The sequence below is a fragment of the Dysidea avara genome, chromosome 1 (genome assembly GCF_963678975.1).
Source record: "Dysidea avara chromosome 1, odDysAvar1.4, whole genome shotgun sequence".
In the NCBI taxonomy this organism is placed as follows: Eukaryota; Metazoa; Porifera; class Demospongiae; order Dictyoceratida; family Dysideidae; genus Dysidea; species Dysidea avara.
In genome coordinates, this window is record NC_089272.1 from 51,052,002 (window position 1) to 51,066,802 (window position 14,801).

Consider the following 14,801-nt stretch of genomic DNA (forward strand, 5'->3'; position numbering starts at 1 on the left):
GCCGCATGACACACTACCGTGAATGCATCCGTGACGTGCATCGTAATGTTATACGGTTTCTCTGATGCATTCCTTCCTTTAACCTTTGTGTCACAGATTGTAGAAGATACGGGCCTTCACAGAAGACTGAGAAGTATGCGTTGAATCACTAAACGAAACCCAAGACAACAGCACCGTTCAGTCCTACCGAGGCGACTCTGACTGCATAGCCACGACGATCGTTTTCACTAGGCGTTAGGGAGAGCACATTGGCACTCCGTGAAAATAAATCTCACGTGATCTCACGACGTCACACAAGCCCACGTTGTGTGATACGTCATCGTCCGGGTGCATTCACTCCGGACTTGCAGCTCCAAGGCTACATCAAGTATGAATTTCAGTGCATCGCTTTTATACCCCTCCTAGCTGAAATCGATGGTGGGTATCTATAAACAACGTTTTCAGACTACTGAACTTAGAAGAAAACTGAAAAGTCTCGAGCGAACAAAAAAGTGAACTACAGCGGGAATCGAACCTTCAACCACTTGATTTCAAGCCTCATGCACTACCGCTTCGCTACTGTGACTTGTATAATATTTACTAATTCTAGCTATAAAAGTCTAACACTCTTACCCTAACCCTACCTAGCAGATTATAAATGATTGCCTAACTCTTACCCTAACCCTAACCTAGCAGATTATAAATGATTGCCTAACTCTTACCCTAACCCTAACCTAGCAGATTATAAATGATTGCCTAACTCTTACCCTAACCCTAACCTAACTTTTACTACCCGATGTGACATTAAAGCTAGTCAGTTCTCTAACCTTGAGACGAAAGAGGCTCAGGAAAGTGTTCCTTCACTACCATTCTAATCTATAGACTAAATAAAAGACTAACCAGTCGTATGAACATCCGTACTGTATTCCGCGAGGCATTTCATCATTACCTCGTGGCCAGGAAGACCAGACTAATCACGTGATATAGATTACGGGATAATTTACGGTATGCTAATGTGCTTTCCCTAATGGTTACTATCGTTTTCCGGCTAAAGGTTTGCCGGATTGAGGTGAGCATACATCTGGCATAATCAGGGGCGGATCTAGGGGGATTTCTGAGGTTTCCAGAAACTGGTCAAGTATTTACAAAGGTAAAAAACGTTTAGATCAAAATACTCTAATAGAGCAACCAATCACTCTAATAGAACGGTCACCTTTTGTATCTCTTAAAAGCTGTACCAACACAGTAAAAATAGTCTAAAATCTGATCTCAGAGTGTTCAAAACCTGAACGTTTTCCTGGAAGCATGCCCCCACAATGGCACTGTATACTTCTAACTCCACCTCTTTACTCTTTTGCCTGCTTCTACTATACCAGCAGAAGCAAGCAAGAGCAGCCTATAACAATAATTCAAACAACGTTTCTTTAGTGCTTTTAACATGTTTTTGGTGGAAATTGCTACCAGATTCAATTTCAGAATGCATAATTTCCTAAATTTTCTGGGGAAGCACCCCCCAGATTTCAGTGTGTATGCAACAGGAGGTTTGGAAACCAGTCACCAAAAATCCTGGGGCTGCCCTTGATAATCCCCGAGATAAACCCATATTTTAACCTACTCTTGCTGACTAGCGGCAACAGCTACACTGTATTAACCTTTAATCTCCCAGCATCTTAATTCCCATACATTTTTTGCAACTACTTGAATTACTTTTTGTAGCTTGATGGAAGGTCCTCTGTCTAAACCACTACGTTTTATCAGTTTAGTGACCTATTAGCAATAGCTGGAAGTGTAAATTTCCATATAAGGATCTTGTTTATTATACATTGCCATTTATATTCCTATTCTTTCATGCGCCAATGAATAATCTTATTCCTGTCATAAAATCATTATAGAATATCCAATTCTGCTCCAATTTTTTTCTGCTTGTTCCTGAATGCTGTGGCTATCCAACCAAACACTAACGATTGCCAATAAAAACTACCATACTGTTGGTAAAAAATATGAAAATATTTTTTACTTTTAAGTCTATCACAATCCCATATGGATAATTCTATGATCACACCAATGTTCTCAATTGGTAACTAGACAGTACTGAAATATTCCCGATTGTGCAACACTTGGGAGATTAAGGGTTAAATAATGGCAATGCCGTCAAGCTAGTCATCAAAGACAGCCGTGCCTTGAGCATAGTAAGTAGAATATCTATGCCCTGAGTGACTCGTCCGAGCTGTCACTTTGCCAGATTCACCAAGGCACCTGAAACGCTGTGCGGTGTATCACATTCACAATGGTCACTTCATCAGACGGAGGTTTTCAGTGAGAGGTCAGTGTTTATCTTACTATCAAGGTAATTGAAAATTTGTAAAATTATTAATTTTAGGCAACAGGCAGTGGGACAAGACAAAACTGCAAAATTCAAGGTATGTCTGTATGGTGGTATAGTCAGTGTTTTATGATGTCTGTGTGTTTGCAGGTAAAGGATTCCACCAAGGCTGATGATATATTTTTGTGACTTGGGATGAATCTGTAAGTATAGCTATACAGTTGTTGCATTCATGTCCGTAGAATTGTTACTTCGGCAGGAGCAATGATTGATTTTGGACTACATGCAGTTGCACTGTTGGAGTTTTCTCTGTGAACTTGCCATACGGTATAAGGTACGTACGTATGTGCAGTATCCAATTTAAGTGGTATCAATTACATATCTTCATCTAGATATGCTAACGGAAGAGGCAGTGCTCAGCAGACATGTACGCTTACTCAGTGCTTGACTGTAAGTATTCGACTGTCCTTTTGCTTTGCTTTACATTGTGTGATACGATCAAATTCTCATGTCATTACTCTTCAGGGATGAAATGGAATGTGATGTAGCACAGTAGCACTTCACCTGGGACCTAGTGAACATTTTGTCAAATATTAACCATTAAAGTGTTGTTATATACATATGTACAGTGTGTAAAATTGAATATTTTATTATGAAGGTTATTAAAACGATTGAGAATTAAAAATAGTATCACTATTATGGGGTTTTGATATTGTAGGTTAATCTGTCACTATATGGTATAGTATCCTGGAATTTCAAAACATTTAATAGTCTAAAAGTAATTCTGTTTCAGATCATTTCAGAATAGCCAAGTGCACTTCTCCTGTGGCATTCTGGTTGACCAGACACAGAATACTTTTGCAAATGACCACAGACTACCCCCAGATCATTGGTGGTTTCTTGTCATGTTCTGGTCAGATAATGTTTTCGCAGTGGTAGTGACTTGACCAAGTTGTCTTTTACAATATAGTACTATCCCATCCAAAAACAGCTTGTAGCTGTAAAAAAAGTGCGTGTCCAAGTAAAGCAGAGTTAACTGCGACAAAAAGTAATGATATCATAATGTGGCCATGTGCAAGGTGTGCAAGTTGTAAAATTAATATTAGCTAATCAGATAATACAATGTTATTGTTAAAGTGTTAATGAGAACTATGTGATGCTGCTATTTTTAAGTGTGTGAGCATCTTCATAAATGCCACACAAATTTAATTCTCAATAAAGCAATGTGTATAGATTCTCTGATAGCAATAAATAGTTTGAGTTTGGCTGTCTTTCCTGTATACGGCAATGCTACGAACAAAGGAAAGGTGGCCAAACTCAAACTATTTATTGCTATCAGAGAATCTATACACATTGCTTTATTGAGAATTAAATTTGTGTGGCATTTATGAAGATGCTCACACACTTAAAAATAGCAGCATCACATAGTTCTCATTAACACTTTAACAATAACATTGTATTATCTGATTAGCTAATATTAATTTTACAACTTGCACACCTCGCACATGGCCGCATTATGATATCATTACTTTTTGTCGCAGTTAACTCTGCTTTACTTGGACGCGCACTTTTTTTACAGCTATAAGCTGTTTTTGGATGAGATTTCAATACTTTTGTTAGAATAAGCAATGCACTGTTGATAACAGTAGGTGAGTTTCCATGGTTTTGACAGAAACCCCAGATTACAGTGACAGAATATTAAAATATAACAGTAATTTTAGTGGCCAGGGCCGCCCACATGGGGGGGGGGGGGGGGGGGGGGGTAACTGGGGTATTTTTCCCGACCGAAAGGGGCCCCTTGAATACCTGTTTAAAGAAAGATCGATATACTCTAATAGAGCAGTCAGGATATAGACCCTTCCTTGCCCCTGGGCCCCTCTTTAACTCTTTTCCCTAGGCTCTTTAATTTCTCTGGACGGTCCTGTTAGTGGCATGCAACTGCAGTCAACTACCACCCATTTTAACTAGTAAACCCTTAATAACACTTTGCCTTTCATCTTGTATGCATTAACGATCAAGATACTCTATTAGAGCAGTCACAAAACAGCTGTAACACAGCAATCAATATTTAGCATAGTTACAACTTCTGCTTAGCATCGGATTGTATAGTTTAAATTACTAGCTACTTACAGACTTTACAATATAAAAATATGGCACTTGTAGAAATGTGACTGTTCTATTGGAGTATCTCGATCTACTTCAAGCATTGACTAATTCAAGTGAAGAAGCTACGCCCCTGCCAAAAGGTCTTGTGAAATGAAATGAGAATAGTAAAGAAAAGGCAAGTATGTACAGAGACAATAGAAGGGCGCGTAATTATGTCCTGTTGTAAATAAACGCCTTTAAAATTTATATTACTACTAAATAAGCGCACCAGAATAGGCTTGTGAGGCTGTTGTCTCCAAGGTTGTCTCATTACTTGTCTTTTCGTGTTGAAGGGATTTAGTCACAATTGGTGACTTTAACTATACATGTATTTGTGTTGTAAAACTTAATTGTAAAAAGGCGATTAGCACATATCATGATAAACATGTATTTGTCACAATAGAGTCTCTCACGATTATTATGAGACATTGGACCAGGGTAAAAAATTTACTGCTATATTTAGAGGTTGTAGCGTTTGTGTATCTTAGTATCTTAATAAATAATCCTCCATGATCACTAATCGCTAATAGTACAGGGAAATCTGGTCATTATTCAGGCCGTAGGGACAAAAATTTTCTGACCTAGCTTTTTAAAGAGGTGGCTGCATTTTGCGGCCTTAAAAAAGGTAAGAAGCATGCTGTTCTAACTAGCTATAGAGATGGATTTAGTGTGTGACAGCGTATGAGACAGTGAGTGCTGGCAGCAAGGGGGCAGCAAATCTGTTAGAGCATCAAAGGCACTGCTTCAGACTTAGGCAGTTGGCTGTCAGCCCAAAGTGTAAAAAGTTTCACTATTGGTCCTTATAAGCTCCTGATGAAGAAAGTGATGAAGTCATTATCCATAGGATATAGTATCCATTTCAGTTCTACAGTACAGTAGCCAAGCATAAGATGAACATAGCACAGCATTCCGGTGGTTTAGTGGTGACCACAATACTGCCTGAGGTAAACTGTGGTGAGATTTGAGACTACCGGAAGCCCTGGAATGCCTTCAACACATGAAATACCAAATATCTAATGCCTGGCTTTCATCCACAGTGGACCTGTCTTGGTGGCCACTTGTACGGAAGGAAACAGCTGCCACACAGTCTTTTGAGCGAACAGCTAGTTTCCACACCTCTTAATTATCAATTTGTAAAATCTTGAGCAAAATTGTGTGTGCGAGCAAGTGTGATGTTGTGCATTGGCAGTGCTGCAGGCCCGTAGCCAGGGGGGGTTCGGGGGGTTCTGAAGAACCGCCCTCTTGGAAAAAGGTCCACAATTTTTGGTATACAAGTCCAAATTTTCAGGAACAAAAGTCAATTAGCTACAGTTTACTAGATACCACTAATAAGAAACTAAATTAAGCGCTTCGAGTAACTCATTCATTGCATGGATTAAATGCAATGCAAGTTCGAGATACTCTAATAGAGCAGTCAACCACTCTAATAGAACAGTCACAATATTCTAAAGGTCCACTTTTGGTCAAAAAGAACCCCCCTTTCAAAATCCCTGGCTACGGGCCTGTGCCGTGTATATGGTTGCTGCCTAGCATTGACACATCACGAGTATTGAAGTCACAATGTGTTACTGTATCATCCATCTAAATACAATCTCTGAATGTGTCATTTAGTGTAGAGAGCAATCTTCCACAAGAAGTGACCTGCAGGTTTCAGTGTATATTGTTAACAATTAATATTGTTCACCATTGTGATTGTGAACTGTATGTACAGTGAAACCTCACTTAGCCACCTCTAGTAGATCCCAAATATAGCTAAGCAGTACTTTATGACCTCATTAATAAGGCCACCTTGTTATTCAGGCCAAATTTTTTGGTTCCACAGCTGGCTATATTAATGAGGTTTCATTGTACTTATGTGAATTTTATTTTTCGTAACTTTACTTCAGGTTTACTGATGGGCACTATGAAGCATTGTTGACTGGTCTGTACATAATGTGGTGACTTGAAATGCTAAAACAGTACCTATCATGCCTTGTATGTACATGTAATGTGTTGTAATGTGTCCACACATCCACACATCTTAGAAATAAATATAATTGTATTCTCTATACTCAGTTCCATTGTGCCACTGGGTCATAAGTGGGTTGAGTATGGATCATCCAGGACATTTGAGTTACATTTTGTCCTAGCCAAGTGGATCTCATCCACTGACAGAATATACAGGATCAGATCACGTGTATAAATTACAGTGGAACTTGTTTATTGCCACCTTCACTCAATAAACAAGTAACAGTGTATAAATTCTCAATTGGAATTGGCTTTTCAAGAGAGGTTGTCTTTCTATACTGGTGGCCATTAAGACATACTAGAGATGCAACAATATCCTCCACTTAGTGTCGTTTGATAGTGATGCAATGGAGACTATGTATTGTTGCATTTAAATACTATACTATTATATTGCAACTCTAGCTTGTATTTATAACAGGAATGTTTGTTAACTGTTTAGACATACTGGAGTAACACCCACTCATCTGGATTCTACAAATGGAGTCATATCAACTTGTCATCGTACTTACTTGTTACTCCCATTGTGCTTGGATGAATATACATGCTGTCATGTGAGACTTGCTACCATGGCGGGCCACTGGAAAACATTTTCATAGCAGTTATATTACAGTCATTATTGTACAATTCTTACATTATTGTTGTGAAAAGTGTTTGGTATTCATGTGTCCTCTGTATGTTGTAATTACATGACATTGTGTAATTTTTGTGTGGGAGTGCTATAAAATGCAATAATGCATGGTGACAATTGGCTAGCTACATGTGCTAATTACTCGCAGCTTGTGTCAACAACTGGTAACCTCTGTGTCATTCTTTAAGCCGCGCCCTTAGAGGACAAATTACGTCACGGTGGGGGCGACTAAATTCAGATTTAAAAACGAACGATGATATGCAGCACCATAGATTATATCTGTGGACTATAATCTATGGCAGCACACTTCATTGTGGCTATATGCACTGATTAACTACATAGAGCGCCAGTTCATCAATACCCAGTGACCGCAGTTGTACTCTGCGACATTCTTTAAATTACGAGTAAAATTCTTAGAGAGCAAATTACGTGGGGGCGACTAAATTCAAATTTCAAACTAGCCATTCTCGAAAACATATATGTTTCAATCTGAACGAAACTTTTAGAACAGTTTAAAGATACATTGCCCTACATGCCAAGCGAGTATTGCGGAAAACAACAATCTGGGATTTGTATTTGGCCTCTAGGACGACTGAAACTTCGTTTGGTGCTGAAATTACGACTGTAGGGTAATCATGTATGGTGAAAGGAACGCAACGCATACACCTGCGGTTGCGTCTAACCGCATGCGATAAAAAATAAAAAAAATTAAACTTCCCCTTTGATGTTGGCAATCTCGATCACGAAACAATCGTCATGGATTTGCTTCACTGCTTGTGTGGTAGTTACTAGTAACACGATGAGTTCAACTCTAGAGTTTCAGAGGGATAGCGTAAGTGGCGGGTGAGTTACAGGAAGGCCGAATTTGACAACGTTCGTTCCTGTAAAATCCTCACGTAGTGGTCGCGTCATTTATTGTCTGCGGCGCGCGTTTCTGCTTTACTGGCCGCGCGACTCACTACCGTGAGTCTTGATATATCTCTGCAGCACATCTGCAATATCAACCTATAAAGTGAAGTTGGTACCTAGTATTATGCACTGCCTAAACAACACGGTGAAGTCACTACCTAGTACACACTGTAAAAATAACCTGATGAAATCACTATCTACTTGTAGTATACACTTTAGCATGGTAACATCACTACCTAGTAATTCCATTTTGTGGTGACTGTATGAACACATGACATCCAATTACTGCCTTCAACATCCCACAAGTGATGCTCACCTTAACATTTGTTTCATAAATGCAAACTTAGGGACTTTCATGGTACCTTATCATTAGATATAGACAGTGGCGTATCTACACTAGGGCCTACCAGGGCCTGGGTCCTAGTTAATTGACTGGTGCCTGGGTTAATGCTATTGGCATCAATGTTGAATAACCATAAATATAGCAATAATGATTTTAAAGAATAACTAGCACAACTTACATAATTATAATCCATGCATGTCAACTCCAGCCTTTCTTCCCAAAGGAGAACAGCGATCTTGCAATGGTTTCGATTGTGGTGTTGCCAATGTAAGGCATTTATAATAGAAGGAAAATCACATGACTACCAATAGCAACATCACGACAGGGATCTAACGAATGTTAATAGTATGGTAAATAGTGTCCATTGAAGATGAAGATATAGTCAAAATTCAGGATGTGGACAGACAAGAACAAGTTTTGAGACATTTTGTGACGTGGCTGTGCAAAATCAAAGTTTCCTCCAGTGTATTCTGTGTGAAGAAAACGATAGTAGCCCTAGCGTTTGTATCAAGTAGGGTGGTATTAGTTATTCTGCATGGAGGTAATGTAGGTATAGCACATAGATAGTGATGCACAACATATTTTAGACATCATGTCTGATGTCCATACTGAAGATAGGCATGTGTATGTGTCAGTGTTGCTTGGTTGAATGGCATGCCCACTCATTGCCCGGGTAAAGTAAAATGTCTAGATGCGCGACTGGATATAGTGTGCTTATAATTAAACACCTGTTTGTTTTTTGAGCAAGAAACTGTATTATATTCATATTGCTCCAGCTTATCCATGCAGCTGTTTAAATGGGTATACCTGTGGACTAATGTCACCTGGTGAATTAGCTCACCCAGATGTAACTTTAGTGGGTAGTTGGGGGTCCAAAAGTCAATTTTCTGTTTCTCATAGTGGGTGAAGGTCCTTGTGAGATACTGGGTGACCACACTTTCATGTGTGAGACATGGTACAGCCCCCTGCAGGCTACTAGTCCTGACCCAGGAGGATTTACTGGTACTGACACAAAGTACCTGGCATTTCACAGATGCACTAGTGCCGGTTCACTGGGTAGACTTGACTGCTAGTGATAATTATCAATGGCTATATTTTGCTCTCTGTGTTTGCATGTGTGTGCGTGTGCGTGTGCATGTGTGTGTGTGTGTGTTTGTGTGTGTGTGTGTGTGCGTGTGTGTGTGTGTGTGTGCGTGTGTGTGTGTGTGTGTGTGTGTGTGTGTGTGTGTGTGTGTGTGTGTGTGTGTGTGCATGGGTGTGGGTGTGCATGTTCATCCGGAAGTCACATGAATAAAAACTGTATGTAAAAATACTGTATGTAAACTATATGTAAAAATGTATAAAGTCTACATGTATGTAAATTGTATGTAATGCTTTACCAGGTTGTATTTTACAATATGTAAACTGTAATCTAGTAAAGTCTCTGCAAGCACATAATAATAATTATACTGCAAAATAAATGTCAACTTATACCAGCCAATATTATACACTGTCATAACAACATGGTGCTAGTAAACACTGTAAACATAACCTGGTGAAGTCACTATCTACATGTAGCATACAGTTTTAATTAGCATGGTAAAATCACTACCTGTACTTCCATTTTGTGGTGACTGTGTATGAGCACATGGCATCCAATTACTGCCTTAAACACCCCATAAATGATGCTCACCTTGACATTTGTTTCATAGATGCAAAAATAAGGACTTTTCATACCACATTATCATATAAAGTATACGTAATCCTTTTCAAACACAGATTGTAACAGCTACACTCATGCATGTGCATGTAACACCCCCAAAATCCTATGTTGCAGCACTCCCTTTAGTTCGTAGCATCTTGTGTCAGGGAGCTACAGAAACTGGTCATTTAAATCCTTTAAACGTGAACATGCTGCTTCAACGTACAAATCATTTATTCTAACATATAGGAGTATTTTTAGGTATTTACCTCAGTTTATGCTTGACCAATGGCCCATTTATAAAGAACTACCAAGCTATTGTGAGAGCATACTCTGTTAAAATTTGGTTGTACAATAATAATTATAGCACTTTTATAGATTGTTCAATCCACTGTTTAGAAATAGCACCCTGAAAGGTGCTGGTATAACTCTCTACAATGTCTCCGTAACACTTTGAACCTTTGTGGTGTTGTAGTAGCACCTTATATGGTGTCAAAATAAAGTGCTAGTATTACATCTACATCTAGTGGCCTTGCAAATTGTTAAACACCACACGTGCTGTATAGTTGTGGTGAGGTGTAATGGCGACATGCCATTAGAAATCATTTCAGTATACCGAAGCTTTCATGGGGGTGAAGCCACTTTGATTCCCTCCAATTATATAATGGTTGTTTAGAAAGCACAACTGACCTGTGAAATACAGTAATTCAACAGCATTACAAATACACTTACTTGCTTGTCCTTCTGCACTTTATGTAAGTTGCTAAAATTATAATCTAAGCACCAAAGGAACTTTTAATTGTGGGTTTAATTCGTGAAAGCATTACCGAAATACCATCAAGGGTGTTAGAAAAAGTTACACTCAATGGGTGACTATAACTTACAGTAAGTTGTCTATATGGGGGCTGCAATAGCACCCCTCAATTTTGAGAGAACTATATAGATACAGTTCCATACTCAAAGTAACACTGTACTGAAGATACCCAGCATTGATTCATTCTCTGGGATGCATGTGTTGTCTACTAAGTGGAGGCATTGATAACTGACAGTGTATAGCAGCAACACCGTAAGTATATAATTATGTATAGGTTTTGTCATAGACATTAATAGACTCCAGAGTTAAGTGAGGAGTGTTGTCAGACTTAATATACACAAAGTGTTGCATCAGTCGGAGGTGTTGTACTCCTTAAATGCTCCACTGTTTAAAAATAGCATCCTGTGGTGTTACCAAATAACTCTCCACAGTGTCCTGTAACACTTTGTAGGTGGTAATGGTAGCACTTTTATGGTGTTACAGTGGCACCTTATGGTATTGAAATAAAGTGTTAGCATCGAACGTCATTGCAAAATGTGGAACACCAAGGGTGCTATATGTATGGTGAGGAGTAATAGTGACACACTAGGAAAGTTCTGAAGCTTTCATGGGGTGGAGCCACTCTGATTCCTCCATTTATATATCATTAAAGTGGTATAGAAAAGATGTAGTCATAGCTCCTGACATGACACTTAAAGTCAAATCTGTAATATCATTAAAGTGGTGTAGAAAAGATGCAATAATAGCTCCTGGAATAACACTTTACACATTAATGTGTGCTTTGAAGTAATATATCACGTTACAATACTACAGAATGAGCAGGTGATTTTGAGGTTTCTTGGAAAGAAGCCAAAATTAAATTGGAGTGTAATTGTAACACTTTTATAGGGTGCTCACTCCACTGTTTAAAAATAGCATCCTGTGGTGTTACCAAATAACTCTCCACAGTGTCCTGTAACACTTTGTAGGTGGTAATGGTAGCACTTTTATGGTGTTACAGTGGCACCTTATGGTATTGAAATAAAGTGTTAGCATCGAACGTCATTGCAAAATGTGGAACACCAAGGGTGCTATATGTATGGTGAGGAGTAATAGTGACACACTAGGAAAGTTCTGAAGCTTTCATGGGGTGGAGCCACTCTGATTCCTCCATTTATATATCATTAAAGTGGTATAGAAAAGATGTAGTCATAGCTCCTGACATGACACTTAAAGTCAAATCTGTAATATCACTAAAGTGGTGTAGAAAAGATGCAATAATAGCTCCTGGAATAACACTTTACACATTAATGTGTGCTTTGAAGTAATATATCACGTTACAATACTACAGAATGAGCAAGTGATTTTGAGGTTTCTTGGAAAGAAGCCAAAATTAAATTTTTATGCAAAGCTTTATACACTGTTAAAATTGGAGTGTAATTGTAACACTTTTATAGGGTGCTCACTCCACTGTTTAAAAATAGCATCCTGTGGTGTTACCAAATAACTCTCCACAGTGTCCTGTAACATTTTGTAGGTGGTAATGGTAGCACTTTTATGGTGTTACAGTGGCATCTTATGGTATTGATACAAAGTGTTGGCATCGAACATCATTGCAAAATGTGTAACACCAAGGGTGCTATAGTGAGGAGTAATAGTGACACACTAGGAAAGTTCCGAAGCTTTCATGGGGGTGGAGCCACTCTGATTCCTCCATTTATATATCATTAAAGTGGCCCCCAACTTGATCACCTGTAACCCTTGCTTTAAACGATTCAGCTGACATAATTATGGCTATTTATTTATTTATTATTATTACTGGGCAGGCAGTAATTACTGATTATGCCCAGGAGAAAGGGGAAATTACAAGGGAGGGAAAATTTACAACACTACGTACACATTATTAGTTTCAAATGATTAGCTAACTACAGATATTATCTAAAAATAGTTTCTTGTCAGTCATCTCAATTATTGAAATCAATAATAAATTCCAATCACTGATAGTTCTTGGGAAATAGCTATTTTGATATGCTGTGGTGTTTGCGCATGAAGTGGATGGTGGTGGTGAGTGTGTCTGGTTGTTTTCAAGAAATGTTGGGGTATATCTACTACGCTAGATCCGTATATTACGTCATGAAGAAATGACAGTCTTGCAACTTTACGACGCTCTCTTAAAGTGACCCAGTTCAATTGTTCTAACATAGCAGTAACACTACTAGATGTACTGTAATCGTTACACATCCATCTTGCACTTCTCCTTTGTATTTTTTCCAGTGAATTGATATGTACTTGTTGGTATGGGTCCCAAATGATGGATGCATATTCTAGTATAGGGCAAACAATTGTAATATATGCTGATTCCTTGACTTTTACAGAACAACTTGATAAATTACGTTTCAAGAAATTTAGTACCTTGGATGCTGTATTAGTAATGCTATTTATATGGGAGGCCCATGACATAGTGTTACACAAGATGATTCCCAGGTAAGTATGCTCGGTTCTAATTTCCAGTACGTGCTCATTTAGTCTATAGTTACAGTATATGATGCATGGATTGTGACTTGCTGCAATGCATGACTACACATTTATTGACATTGATTGACATTTGCCATACTTGTGCCCATTGAGCTAAACAGTCTAGATCTGATTGTAGTTGTTGTGTATCAGCTTCTGTACGAATTACTCTGTAAAGTAAACAGTCGTCAGCAAAGAGACGTATTTGAGATGATACCTGTTCTGAGATATAATTAATATAAATGAGAAATATCAATGGCCCCAATACCGTTCCTTGCGGAACACCTGACAAGACAGTAGCTGGTAGAGAACTATCACCATCCATTACAACCTGCTGTGTTCTCTGAGTTAACCATGTTTCTATCCATTGATAAGTATAGCAATCAATTCCATATGATGACAGTTTTTGTAAGAGTCTTCTATGAGGCACTCTATCAAAGGCCTTAGCGAAATCCAATAATATTACATCAACCTGGAGATGATTGTCCAAAGCATATGTGATATCCTCAACCAGTGAAACTAGCTGTGTTTGACATGAGTGACTGGATCTAAATCCATGCTGGTTATCAATTATAATATTGTTATACTGTTGAGATGTTCCATGATAGAATGAAATATAATATGTTCAAGGGTTTTACAACAGATTGATGTTAACAATATAGGCCTATAGTTAGAGGGGTTATTATGTGCATCTTTCTTGAATACAGGAGTTATGTTTGCGGTTAACCAGTCTGTAGGAAGATTACCAGTGCACAAAGATTGAATAAAGATAACCTCAAGTATTGGAGCTATTTCGTGAGCACAATGTTCAATATGTAGGAAGGAACATGATCTGGTCCTGCAGCTTTCGTACTATCAAGATTGGATAGAAGTGATTCTATTCCAGAAGTGGACAGTGAAATTGGAGACATAGTAGGGATACCACGATTTTGCACATTAGGAATTGTAGACAATCTTCATTTGTAAATACTGATTTAAAGTAATTATTTAGAACGGAAGCTTTTTCTTTTGGGCTGCTGTATTGGGTTCCATCAACAGATAGGGATGGCATGCCACATTATTCTTTACGTTTGGATCAAATATATTTCCAAAATTGCCTTCGGTTTCCTGCAAATGAGTTATCAAATAGACGGCTTTGGTATTCGGTATGAGCTTTCCCAAGGTTTTTATTAATAAGGTTCCTAATTTTACGATAAGCATCCCAATGTGTTGGAGAATTTGTTTGTTTAGCACGGTTATACAATCACTTTCTATGACGCATATCTCGTCTAATATCTCGGGTAAGCCATGATAAGTTTTTTCACTGTTTCACGGATTTCTGCGGGATGTACATATGAGTAACTTGCAAAATGAATGACTTAAAGGATGACCAGTTTTCTTCTACAGACTTGTCATAAGGATCTGAATGAATAAATGATTCCTGAAACTCAATTATTTCATCTTTGATAGCCTCTATGTTTCCTTTATGAAATAAATATA

At 38.3% G+C, this 14,801-nt stretch overlaps 1 protein-coding gene and 1 long non-coding RNA gene across 2 annotated transcripts in view; one reads left to right on the plus strand and one right to left on the minus strand.

Annotated features, from left to right (window-relative positions):
- Positions 1–14,801, minus strand: part of LOC136268200 (uncharacterized) — a 356,730-nt gene that overhangs the window by 114,205 nt on the left and 227,724 nt on the right. The gene's annotated exons all lie outside the window — the stretch shown is intronic.
- Positions 4,663–7,120, plus strand: LOC136250939 (uncharacterized). The gene is made up of 3 exons (XR_010698849.1): positions 4,663–4,757; positions 6,334–6,405; positions 6,894–7,120. It is a non-coding gene; the product is annotated as an uncharacterized lncRNA (long non-coding RNA).